At 39.5% G+C, this 14,397-nt stretch overlaps 1 long non-coding RNA gene across 1 annotated transcript in view; it reads right to left on the bottom strand.

The window, feature by feature from the left end:
- The window catches only part of LOC110456330, a 19,597-nt gene extending 12,682 nt beyond the window's left edge, over positions 1–6,915 (bottom strand). Inside the window, exon 1 of the long non-coding RNA XR_002463576.1 lies at positions 6,827–6,915. This is a non-coding gene — a long non-coding RNA (uncharacterized LOC110456330). The remainder of the gene's footprint in view (positions 1–6,826) is intronic.
- Positions 6,916–14,397: the final 7,482 nt, after the last annotated feature.

Below are 14,397 nucleotides of genomic sequence, written 5' to 3'. Positions count from 1 at the left end.
GGGGGGGGGTCACACCCACCGTTTATACAAAATTTAGTCCCCCTTTGCCCAAGGATGCCCGAGACCAAATAAGGATAAAATCCCTTAATCTCAACAGGAGACGAAGGATTTTAAAGGTTTTACCTCTATTTCCCCAATTGGGCTGTGCCCCAGGAGGGCCACGCCTACCATTCATTTGTACATAATTGAGTCCACTTCACCCAATGATGCCCCACCTCTCTGACCCCAGGGGGGCCACACCCACCGTTTAAACAAAATTAAGTCCCTTGGTCTAAGGATGTTCTAGTTTATTACCGCTAATTTCCCTATTGGGCCCCGCAACTCTGCTCCCTCGGGGTCCACATCCACCCTTTATACAACCTTCAGTTCCCTTGACGCAACAATGCTCCAGACCAATTTGGGATGAAATCAGNGGGGGGGGGAGGGGCACACCTACCGTTTATACAAAATTGAGTCCCATTTGCCCGAGGATGCTCCAGACAAAATGAGGATAAAATCCCTTAATCCCTACGATAGTAGAAGGATTTCGAAGGTTTTTACCTTTATTTTCCCTATGTGGCCCCGCAACTGTGCCCCCAGTGGGTCCAAACCCACCATTTATACAAAATTGAGTCCACTTCACCAAAGATGTTCCAGACAAAATTGGGATGAAATCCCTGAATTGCTACAGTAGAAGAAGATTTGAAAGGTTTTACCTCTATTTCCCCTATTCGGCCCAAGCCCTCTGCCCCTAGGGGGCCATGTCCACTGTTTATACAGCACTGAGTCCCCATGGCCCAAGGATGCTTGAGATTAAATTAGGATAAAATCCCTCAAACCCAATAGTAGGAGAAGGATTTTAAAGGTTTACCTCTATTTCTCCCCTATTCGGTCCACCACTCTGCCCCCAGGGGGTCAACACCCACCGTTTATACAACATTGAGTCCCATTTGCCCGAGGATGCTTCAGACATAATTAGGATAAAATCCCTTAATCCTTACGATAGAAGAAGGATTTCGAAGGTTTTACCTTTATTTTCCCTATTGGGCCCCGCAACTCTGCCCCCAGTGGGTCCAAACCCACCGTTTATACAAAATTGAGTCTCCTTGGCCCAAAGATGTTCCAGACAAAATTGGGATGAAATCACTTAATTCCTACAATAGAAGAAAGATTTGAAAGGTTTTACCTCCATTTCCCCTTCTTCAAACCCATTTGCCTATTAAGAAGTCGTTTTTAGTTTTTTAAGTTGTTTAGTTGACCCCTGTGACCTTGGATATATGTCAAGGTCATTCATTTGAACAAACTTGGTAGTCCTTCATCCCAGCATGTTACTGGCATTATCCTAGGCCTCTTGGTTATTCAGAAGAAGTTGTTAAAAGGTTTAAAACATAATTGACATCTGTGACCTTGAAAGTGGGTCAAGGTCATTCATTTGAACAAACTTGGTAGCTTTTCATCCCAGCATGCAATAGGCCCAATATCAGTACCCTGGGCCTTTTGGTTATTGAGAAGAAGTTATTGAAGATTTTAAGACATTTCAACTCTGTGACCTTGAAAGTGGGTCAAGGTCATTCATTTGAACAAACTTGGTAGCACTTCATCCCAGCATGATACAGGCCTAACATCAACACCCTGGGCCTTATGATCATTGAGAAAAAGTCGTTAGAAGATTTTACGACATTTGACCCACGTGACCTTAAAAGTGGATCAAGGTCATTCATTCGAACAAACTGGGTAGCCCTTCATCCAAGCATGATAAATGCCCAATATCAGTACCCTGGGCATTTTGGATATTGAGAAGAAGTTGTTTGAAGATGTAAAGCCATTTGACCCCTGTGACCTTTAAAGTGGGTCAAGGTCATTAATTTGAACAAATTTGGTAGCCCTTCATCCCAGTATAATACACATAATATCAGTACCCTGCGCTTATTGAGAAGAAGTCGTTTGAAGATTTTAAGACATTTGACCCCTGTGACCTTGAAAGTAGGTCAAAGTCATTCATTTGAACAAACTTGGTAGCCCTTTATCCCAGCATGCTACTGGCCAAATATCATCACCCTAGACCTTTTGGTTATTGAGACGAATTGTTTAAAGTAAAATATTGACGCCGGACGACGGACGGACGGACACCGGGCCAGGTGAGCTAAAAATGTGGATATTTTCTGAAGATCCTTTTTGTCATCAGCCAGGTTCTGTTGATATGTTTACCGAGAGATCTCTTCAAAAAGAGCAGCATTAAACCGATACGTAAACGTTTACATTTGTTTTTATCATCTAAATCAGCTTTTTAATTTCAGCTTGGTGAGAATATAAACGAAATTATTAACACTTTCTTTGTGCATTACCACTCATTAAAGAAACAATGAATAATGCGTTTATGTCAAATCAACAATAATTTTGCAGACAACCAACCCGAGTTCAAAGCCTTTTTTCACAACGCGTACCGATTTATAACTAATTACAGACAGAAACTGTTTAATTTTCTTTGGCATCATTACCTGTTAAACCTCGGTGATAGTTACAAAATTTGACATTCAATCCGGTGTTTCATGGTGGAACAGGAATTGAGACTACATATCGATATAACGACAATCTCAGTTACATCAAAGTATTACAATGTGTTCTTTTGTGGTCAAATATGTAATAAGCACTTTTTTCTAAACTCAGCTCAATTTTTTTTTTTTGGGCCTGGGGACTGGGATTGAATCCGGCCATCTTGGTGAAGACGAGTGCACTATCCACTGCGCCATTAACCCGTCATATGATTTACGCACACGAACAAATATCTACTTTAGCTTTGACTGGAAGAAAACGGCGTCATTGATGCAAAAGTTATATTGTGAATACATTTTATCAATCATCAATGATACAAAAAATTGTGTATGAAATAGTGCATATATGTATATTAATTAAGTCTGACATCTTGTACTATTGTAAATATGTGCTTGTAATTTGCTGGGAAAGGGCTTAATATAAGTTTAATAACTTGTGCCCAATCCATTTGCTTGGCAATTAGATATGTTTAAACTAAACAAACAAATCAACATACGGGAGACCGGGGCAAGCTCGGCCACCCCTGATAATTTTGTTTTTGAGCTATTATTTACATTAAGGATCTTAGCAGTTTAGTAGAAAGAAAATCATTATCTCGCTCATGCCAATGATACCGTGGCAAGTTCGGCCCATGTAACACATAACAGTCATAAAATTGGCGGTAAAATCTGACGTTGCATGCTTTATGACGTCATAATTAAGCTGATTTCAATGGGGGTCGAACTTACCCAAATGCCTGTCTGAACTTGACCCAGGGCGGGGCTCGTTCGGCCATCCGATCATCTGACAGGAAAAGTTAAATAATGTTCAAAAACAGACGTGCTGCCATATTTTCCCAGAACGGACTTAAATAAAAATGGGCCGAACTTGGCTCGGTCTCCCCTATTGTTATGTCGGTCTTAATCTCGTTAGACCTTGTGTTTTATTGTTATTCCTCGACTTGCCGACTTTAAATAAAGTTTATCCTATCTGAAAATCTCATTCTGAAAGCAGTATTCTGAATCAGTAAATATAACAGACCAACAAAAGCTACGCTCTTTTAAGGCTTTGCCTTTTCATATTACAGAATTGAGTCCCCTTGACCTAAGGATGCTCCAAACTAAATTTAGTCCAAATCTACTGGGCGGTTCGGGACAAGTAGCGTTTTAAAGGAAAAGTTGACTGACGGACGGACGGACGAAGATCACCTGCCCGAAGGGCAAGTTAAAAATGTTCTATAAAATGATACCAAAGAATCAGGAAATACGGCGACAATTATGCTTACATCGTGACCAGAACAAGGCTACGATTTTTAACCGATTTTTTTTCCTGGGGCCGCTTACATCATCTTTTAGCGAAGTGTTGATTCGCCTATTGAGCTGATATGGCAGGGAGGATTTCAACCTGGAGCTGATATATTATATGAGTGGAATTTTGGCGTTTACTGTCTTGTAAAAGTTTTCATGTGCAAATGGCAATGTTCGCAATGAATGGGTGTAAGAATGTACGTCATCAATTACGATATTCTAAACACGTGTGACGTCGAAATAAGACCATATTTGACAGAATTGAAAATTTGAAATGACAACTTGTAATGTATGATACATAATCGCATACTCACTACATTTCTAGGCAGAAAATTACATAGTCTTATAACTATGATTTCATGTGATTCATAAGGAGGCGCGGTAGTCTAGTGGTAGGACGCCGGGATCGTGACCGAAGGGTTGCGAGTTCGAGGCACGGCACGGCACGGCACTGTATTGTATCCTTGAGCACAATACTTTACTCCGCTTGTTCCAGTCTACTCAGCCGTAGATGAGTACGTTGTTGGGCAGTGCTAGAATCGTAGAATGCTAGCTGTGAGCGCCGAAATGGCAGCACCAGCTGCATGCTCGCCATGGAGTTGAGAACGATATTGGTTGGTTGCAAACGCCCTATAACCACGGATAATAATGTGTTAACCGTTTTAAGACGACCTACGAAGTATGTTGTGATAAAGCTTTATATAAGAACCTCGAATTATCATTATTTATTATTATTATAAAACACTGTTTTACTTACAGGTCCATCGAAAACCCAACGACAAAGGACTGGCAATGATCCAGACCAGGGACAGTCAAGCGGTGAGTAGTACCATATGTGTATCATAATGTTTGTTTTATTGAATACCAAATACATTTCCGAAGTAAGGACAGACAAACGGACATCATGGGCACCCACATAGGCACGTTGTCATGTGTAAACTTGTACAGAACAGTTGTTTCAAGATCTATGTCACAATTTGATGGATATCTGAAGGATAACAAGTAAAGATTTTCACTGTACATGTCGGTACCATAGAGTTAGATATCAGTAGTTTATGAGAGCGTATTAACTGCAACGAATGACAATTTTAAACAAGCAAAGGTCTATAAGCACTACAGTTGGCCTCGGCCTTTTATAGGGGATAGGTGGAGGAGGAGGAGTCAATAAGATTTAGGAGGAGCAGGAAAAGCAGCACAGATGCAGCAAATAGCTCAATGTGAAAGTGATTTTTATTTTATTATACCGAGTGTCATGTTTAGGTGTTTCAGCACTTCACCATTTTTAAAGGTTCTTGTGTTGATTTGACATAAACCAAGACTTCATCTCAACAGTTGTCGAATGAACCAACCATGAATGTGATTTGATAACACCCTGGCACTGGGACGAACCGTGCACGCTACGTTTGGCGCATGTGATATTTTTTGGAATGTCACCCTGTCTTATTTATCTTTGTAAAACGAGCAAGTAACATTGAAAATGTTCACATCTTTCTCAACCAATCAGATTACGAGATTTTAACAGAAGGTATAATAAAGATGTATACACCTTAACTGACAGCGAGATGATGGCGCTCTACAGGTAAAGAGACGCTCGACTGGTTTTCACTATTTTTCTCAAAAGCTGTCTGTTGTGTGTACAACTTCAACACCCTGGTCCCTCAGCTCACTACGATATCATAATATGGACAAAACCGTCTGTTCTTAAAATAACGCCGAAACAGGTCACCGGTGATGTCATAGGGAAGGATATGGCATCGTAAGGTGCAACCTCCCCTTTTATCTAACCGAGACTATCGCAAGTTTGAACATGTTTTTATCTATTTTTATCTAAAGGAATGTGTGGAGGGGATCTATCTAAAGGAATGATGCAAGTTTGGACATGTCATCTTCAATGTAGATGTATATACATGGAAAAAAACCTACACCAGACTAAAAATAACCTGGTCCATCACGTCAGTGAGGGATCCCTATATATACCTATTGGAGGGACCCTATATGTACTGGAAAACCCGAAACCGCCCTAAAGATAACATGGTCCCTCATCCCTCACTGGTCCCCCCGTCAGGGAGGGATTTACTATAAATGTAGAGTGAGGGACGGATTTTATGCAGAACCCTTTGAGAGGGAATTCTTATGAAAGGTCATGGGGTCAGTCCCTCATCCCTCACAAGGTCATGGGGTCAGTCCCTCATCCCTCACTGGTCCCTCACTGATCCATCCCGCCAGGGAGGGATTTACTATAAATATGGAGGGAGGGATAAAGTGGCGTAGAACCCCCATTTCCTATTCATCACATATTGTTGTTTTCTTCCCTCCTACAGAAAAAAATATAAATGAGATAATACCATGCTAGATGCAGTATTATATTTGTTTTAAATGTCTCACTTATTTAGAGAAAAAAATCTCACTTTTTTTTACCACAACTCACTAAAATTTCAACTGATCTCACTATTGTGCAACGAAAAATTATAACATGTTATGCCACTACACACCTTTATTAGTGTTAGAAAATGATTTAATTATATATTATAAAAAATCTATTTTATTAGAAAAATATGCTTACTATATGAATATAAGAACATTAATTAAGAATTTTAAACATATTTCTAATGTTATTTAGGACCTAATCTCACTATGGCTTGCCATGGTAATCCCAGATTTTTTCATTTTCGCTTTCAGTTCTAAAAAGTTATAGTGAAACTACTTTTTTTTTCTTAAATGGCTTCCATCCTACGTATTATCTCATTTATGTTATGTAAATCGTTTAATTACGGTTTTAAAATTTGACGGCAGAACGTGATAGCCGGACAAAACACCACGAAAGCATTGTTAGCGTTCAGGGAAGCTTTGGGTAATACCAACCAATGACGTCATGATTAAACATACGTGACAATGCAACAGACAACAAAGATAGCGTTTATAGTGGATTTAATCATAAGATATCGTTTGTCTTGATTAAATATATACAAACTACGAATCCGTTTACATATCTTATCATATCTACTTACCTGTTGATGATTTTACACCTTTGTTTTGATAATCTTCAGGCTTTTATGCTCGTCCGCTCAACAAGTCTTCACCACACTGAATTCGTCAGAAAAAGGAAGTATATTAGGTACTAGGTCGGCTATGACGTCCTTAAATCATGTATATTCATTAGATGCATTCGACCCTTACGTAATCTAATTTTAGCATGTCTTTGTCGCAGATTCAATAAAGTCTATAGTCTATTTAAAAAAAAAACCTCTAAAGTCTTGACAAAGGAACATTTTCGGTGACATATTTTCTCAAGATCTTGTCTTACATTTCATACTGGACTCTTAATTTTCTAACCTGCCTGTTAAATAGTTTTTTTAAACGGGGTGTCTTTCATACCACGTACATTTATACCACAGGGACCTGGGCATTTGTTACAGCTATATAGTTGGACCTAAACTAAGGTGTTCAGAGTAATATTATATGTTTTAGGGATTTATATCAACTTTCGGTAAAAAGGACACCCACTGTTTCGTATCTATAATCATTGGGGTGTCATTTATTTGTCTTAGTTTAGGTCCAAACATAGCTGTACGGTCACTGTGACAGCAACATCAACATGAGAAACGATTCTCTGAAAAGTCTGGAACAGATAAGTCATAAGATAGGGCCTAATGTAAGTCGATCCAAACCGGTGTAACACTCTGAAAATGACCCCCACCCTATGATTAAATAATATATATAAATATTGAGGTGTCAGTTGTACCGAAAGTCGAACTAAACCCTTAAAACATGTATGCTGCTCACATATGTGTCTAGTTAGGGAGAAAGACGTAGGAGTAAGATAATACATAATACTGACAGAAAATCAACCAGATCACAGAAAAGGATTATATCTATCCCTTAGCTCATTCACCCCTGAAATTTCATAATGAACTATTCCGTCCATTGAAGTGGAAGAGTTCAAATGTGTCTTCAGGTAGGGGCGTAGCTAGGCCCATCGATATGTGTAAGCTATCTATCTATCTATCTATATATTCTTCATCACCCTCTTTCGAGTATTATGTGCAGCGTGCGCGTCTGTGCAGGTTAAAAGGTATTGTGTGGTGACCGAGATAGAAATGATAAAGTGCGGACTGGTGCATGCATAAGGGAGAGGGAGAGGAAAGAAAAGTGTGATGAGAGAGTATTTGGTGCTAAGAAATGTCTATAAGTTTAGACCTGCTACTGCCCATACAAGGGCATATTTTATGGAACCTCTACGGATGTTGATAGCTCCTGTTGTACAAAATAGCGGATCTATTATGGACTTTGAGTCGGGGTGTGAGGGAGGGGGGGGGGGGATAATAATAGGTTGAAGATTGTTTACCTAATATACAGTAACATACACTCCAACTGAGCTGTATTTGGAAAGAGTTCTGATTCGGTGTTGGTCAAATCAACTCTGGACACCGTTAGGAACTCTTTCCAATACAGAGCCAGAAATAGTGTATTCGGGTAGGTGAACTATGATGACAGGGGACGGGGGTGAGGGGGACGGGGGAGGGTGAAGTTAAAAATATGCTGACATAGTCTATGGCCTAACAAAGGGAGTATCACTGATTGCCTTCTTGAAGGTGTCAAGTGATGGACTGCTGCAAGCTCCTAACGGGAGGGCGTTCCATTGGACTATGGTTAGGGGGAAGAAAGAGTATTTGTAAAAGTCCTTATTGGTAGGGATTTGCCGAAAAGATAGGGGGTGGGCATCTCTTGATAGTCTCGTTGGGTGGACTACATATGGTGGCATTTGGATTGCTACTGTCTGGTAGACTATTTTATAAAATAAACACAGTCTGCTTTTGGATCTTCTGTGTGCTAATGTTTGCCAACCCAGACTCCCTAACATGTCTGTTACACTGTCCAGAGGGGAAACATTTCCAGACACCCACCTAGCTGCTCTGCGCTGGACCATTTCTAGTTGTTTACTTTATTCTTGGGTGTATGGGTCCCAGACACAGGCAGAATATTCTAATTTAGGGCGAACCAGTGCCGTGTACGCTGCAGCCTTTACCTGTTTGTCTTTCACCTTGATGTTTCTTTTTATATATCCTAAAGTTCTGTTGGCTTGGCTACTTACATTTCGGATGTGTTTATTCCAGGTCAGGTTTGATGATATGGTGACACCAAGGTATTTTGCATGTGGAATAGTTTCAAGTACTTGTCCGTGTAGCATATACTCTGTGGGTAGATGCGTCTTTGACCTGGATATGTGTATTACCTGGCATTTGCTCGGGTTAAATTCCATATCCCACTGTTTTTCCCATAACTGTAATCTGTCAAGGTCTTTTTGGAGTCTGTATGCATCTTGTAGTTTACTTACCGCTAGGTAGATGGCAGTGTCGTCTGCGAAGAGACGCACTGTTGATGTTATATTTAGTGGCAAGTCATTGATATAAATTAAAAAAAAATTGGGCCGAGGACCGAGCCCTGGGGTACACCTGATGTTACCGGGACTTTTGATGAAGTAGCTCCCTCCAAGACAACTTGCTGTATTCTGCCTGTAAGAAAGCCTCTGATCCATTTGAGAGTTAGGTGCTGTATCCCGTATTGATGAAGTTTGAATAAAAGTTTTTCGTGGTTTACCTTATCAAAAGATTTACTAAAATCGAGTAAAATTAAATCTGTTTGCTTACCTGTTTGTAGGTTTTTGAAAAGATCCTTCATAAGCATGACTAGTTGGGTTTCACAACTACGTTTTTCTCTAAAACCGTGCTGGAGTTCAAACAATATTATTTGTGTCAAGATGTCTTACCAGGTTTGATGTTACAATATGCTCCATGACCTTGCACAAAATACAGGTAAGTGAAATGGGGCGATAGTTCAAAGCTCTATTTTTCTCACCTTTCTTGAATAATGGAGCGACGTATGCCGAGGTCCAAAGGGATGGGAGCTCATCGGTTTGGTATGATCGAAATAATACCTGTAAAATGGGTGCCAGTTCACTATGGAGTTCTTTAAGAACTATTGGTTTGATGGCGTCAGGACCGGCCGCTTTATTGGGATTAAGTTTATAAAGAAGTTGGTCAATACCCGGAACTGAGAAAGTAATGTTTGACATTGGTAGGTACTTACCTTTTTGGTCTTGGGTGGGAATTCCTTGGTCAATGGTTTGTTGTTGACAAAGTTGTTAAAGGCTGAGAGGCGATTTGGGTGTAAAGACCGACTGAAATTGTTCATTTAGGATATTTGCTTTATCTATATTGTCAGTATACAACAGGCCATCTCGTTTAAGGGGTCCTATACGTTTGGGGTCTTGTCGACTGTTTTTCAAAAAGCTGAACAATTTCTTTGTTTAATCAGATTTTTGCTCACCTGGTGCTTGTTCGTTTGGTGTTATGATTCCCAGGAGTTCTTCTAAATACCTGTTATGGGATTCTTTAATAATCTTTTGTACCAGGTGTTTGTAGTGCAGGAAGTGTTCCCTGTCTCTTACCTTTTTTGACTTTTTGTGTTTATAATACAGGCTGTCTCTTTTCCTGATGTGACGTCTAATGTTTTGAGTCATCCAGGGAATGGATTGCTTCGTACCAATTGTTTTTGTTGGAATTGATTCTGAAATGGCTTTATTTATTTTTATAAATTCTTGCCATAGAGTTTCAGTGGACTTACCGTGGTGATTTTCGGTGAAAGTTTTTCCGAATGTACACATTTGTACATCAACCTGTCTTGGTTTTTGTTTTTGGGATTTAGAATAGAGACTTACTTCTATATACACTGCATCATGATCTGATAGACCTGGCATATTGGTAACTCGACTAACAAGTGTCGGGTTGTTTGTAAGGAATAAATCCAGAATGTTTTCTTCCCTTGTGGGTTTACTCACCATTTGTACTAAGTTGTTGTCATCCAGCATGCTTATGAAGTCTTGGTATATGTGTTGGGCTAGTTGGTCATCCTTTAGAGTGGGAAACGAGTTTTCCCAAGTACATTTAGGTTAGTTGAAATCACCTGTAACCCATATATTTAAGTTCTTCTTTATCAAGGCAATTGATTTCCGCACTCACTTTGTCATGCTCATTTGTTTACATTTAAAACTTTTATTTTACCAGGTTTTCTGGGCTTGTTTTCTTCATTGCCTTTGGGCTTATTTTTTATGGGGGTTGATGTCATTTCTGGCTCGAGATTATCATTACTCTCTTCCTCTTCCAGTGAGTTAAACAAGTTAGAGGAGGACAGGGATGACAGGGGTGTTTCAAATAACACGTTTGAATAATTTGGGGAACCACAATGCAAGCAGACCCATGAGATACTATCATGATTTGATAAGATATTATACGTATCTGAACCAATATTTTGACAGTTTGTGTGATACCAAGTTTCACATTCATCACATAGTACACCTTCTTGGTAATATGTGACAGGATCACTACATGTCCCGCATGGGAAATGTGTGGACGACGATGGCCCTGAAGGTCCTGGGTTTACCTCAATGTCTGAGGACATAGATAGGAGTAACATTGCAAGGTAACAAAGTTTTACCTTTCTCGTCGTGTTGACTGTACATGCCTTAGCTTTGCAAAGTCTGGTTATACTGACACACTGGACGACTCGACACGGCGCCTTGTGTAGATTGTTTACACCCAGTCCGGTTGGTGTGGGAGTGCCGTACGGCGGGAATGGGGAGACATCTGAATGGGGGTGTACGTGAAACACACTGTACATACATAATGACAAAGCAAAAGCACTTCCCAGTCCTTCGAACATTGTGATGTTGAATTTTTGTTAGTTTCCGTGTGTAAACAGGAAGTAGGTCTGACACATGGCGGGAAATTCAACGAGATTCAGCTTGGTAAAAAAAAATCTGTTCCAATATGAGTGTAACGAATAAGATGGTGTCTAGTAACCCTTATATACCATAATTTCACAGATCAATGAAATATAAAATGCTTTAAAACAGTGCAGAAGTTTGGTGGGCAGAGAGAAAGAAAGAAGACATGTTATGCACGACGCATGGGGGATCTCAGGGGAGCGAAGCCCCCCGAAGGAAAATGGCTTTTAAGATATGATGAAGCATTCAAATTGTTATCCGAGACAGTTTTTTAAAGAAATATTTTAGTGTCAAATGCGCTGAAATGAAGAACACATGACTTATGCTCGCTATTATGTTTATTTTAAGCGAGTCCAGGGCAGGGCCCTGGTGGGGGGCTCAGGGGAGCGAAGCCCCCCGACGGAACATGACTTTTAAGATTTGATGAAGCATTCAAATTGTTATCCGAGACAGTTTTTTAAAGAAATATTTTAGTGTCAAATGCGCTGAAATGAAGAACACATAACTTATGTTCGCTATTATGTTTATTTTACACTACACGTTGCCCAGCCAACATGCAATTTACAGCTTACAGCTAATATATCTAGATAAAGGACACTTTTCTTTTCTTTTGTGTAATGGAGGTCTGTACTACGTTGTCCGTATTTATAGAAAGAGCTATGGCGGGTTGCTATGCCTATTTCCCCACAGTTAGTGCGCGCGTTCAGCCGTGTACTGTTTTGACACGTCCTCAGGTATTTGTATACAGGTACATGTATATACGTAGCTCTATCGGAATCCCGTGTCTAAGAATACATTATTGTAAACAGACGAATATAAGGCCATGGCTAATATGAAAAGGCAAAGCCTTAAAAGAGCGAAGCTTTTGTTGATCGCTGATATTTACTGAATCAGAATGAGATAATACTGCTTTCAGAATGAGGTAAGAAACCATTTCTTTAAAGTCGGCCAGTCGAGGAATAACAATAAAACATAAACTCTAATGAGATTAAGACCGACAGAACAATAGAGGAGATCGGGGTAAATTCGGCCCTTTTTTAAAATCCGTTTTGGGAAAATATGGCAGCATGTCCGTTTTTGAACATAATTTAATTTTCCCTGTCGGATGATCGGATGGCCGAACGAGTGCCGCCAGGTCGTGCATAAGTTCGGACAGGCATTTGGGTAACGTCAGATTTTATCGCCAATTTTACGACTTTTTATGTGTTACATGGGCCGAACTTGCCACGGTATCATTGGCCGAAACTGTCCGGGCCCAAATCGATATTTCAATAAATTCCTATCGTACAGCAATATGGTAGTGAATGCTTGGCTTGGCTTTGATGTATGTCATTTGAAGCTGTCAGTGTGTTACACATTTGGCCGTGAAAAATAGCTATTCCGTTTACAGAAAGTTCGCATAACTAGAAGCGAGATCATGATTGTCTTTCTACCTCTCAAAAGTAATTTTCTCCTGTTTAGTAATTTCAAATTAGAGTTTTACTCGCCATTTTTTCGTGTGAATGCCCAGCCAACTAAACTGCTAAGATCTTTAAAGTTGTAAATATTAGCTCAAAAACAAAAATATCAGGGGTGGCCGAACTTGCCCCGGTCTCCCGTATGTAGATTTTTTTGTATCGTTGATGATTGGTAAAAATGTCTTCGCAATATAATTTTTGCATCAATGACGCCATTTTCAAAGCTAAAATAGATATTTGTTCATGTGCGTTACGTATATGATGGGTCGGGTGGCGCAGTGGATAACGCGCTCGTCTTCGCCAAGATGGCCGGATTCAATCCCGGTTACGCGGGTTTTCTCCGGATACCCCGGCTTCCTCCCAAATAAAGAATTAAATCCTCTGCGTGCTTCCGTCAGGTCACAAAAAAGAATGATTGAAATAAGTTGGGGGAAAACAGTTTTGAAATTGCTATAGATAAAAGTGCATATTACATATTTGACGATACGTTTATAAAAGTAAATGTATAGAGATGTTAGTTAAAAAAATGCAATTAAAAAAAGAAAACATTGTAATACTTTGATGTAACTGAGATTGTCGTTATACCGATATATAGTCTGAATTCCTGGTCCATCCTGAAACACCGGATTGAATTTCAAGTTCTGTAACTGTCACTGAGGTTTGACAGGTACTAATGCCAAGTACAATTAAACAGTTTCTGTCTGTAACTACTTATAAATCGGCATGCGTTGTGAAAAAGTGTTACGTTGCTGAAAAATGGTGTTAAACTCGGGTTCGTTGTGTGGAGAATTATTGTTGATTTCGACATAAATGAATTATCCATTGTTTCTTTTATGAGTGGTGATGCATACATAAATTATGTAATGACTATAAACAGACTTTCAAAAATGTTAATTATTTCGTTCATATACACAACAAATCGAAATCAAAAGCTGATGAAATTGTAGACGATGAAAAATAAATGTACACGTTGACCTATTGGTTTAATTCGGCTCTTTTTGAAAATATCTCCCGGTAGAAATTTTACAGAACCTGGTTGATGACAAAAAGGATCTTCAGAAAACATCCGCGTTTTTACTTTCTGTGCCTGCGGCAAAAACTGAAATTAAAAAGTCATGAAGCACCGACATAGAGATAAATGCAACGGATATTAGTTCCAAGATTTTCAGGTTATTTTTCATCATTCCGGAGATAACCAATCAAGGCCGATGGAGTGTAACGTGCTTGTGACGTCAAAGTATGATAATCTCTGAACGACATTTCATGCCTGCTAGTATCAACATTTATGTGATGTATTGTTTTTCACTCAGGATGTATATTAATTGCGCAGCTCTTCTTG

Source organism: Mizuhopecten yessoensis, unplaced genomic scaffold, assembly GCF_002113885.1.
Source record: "Mizuhopecten yessoensis strain PY_sf001 unplaced genomic scaffold, ASM211388v2 scaffold8677, whole genome shotgun sequence".
NCBI lineage: Eukaryota > Metazoa > Mollusca > Bivalvia > Pectinida > Pectinidae > Mizuhopecten > Mizuhopecten yessoensis.
This window is presented reverse-complemented; position numbering and strand designations above follow the sequence as displayed.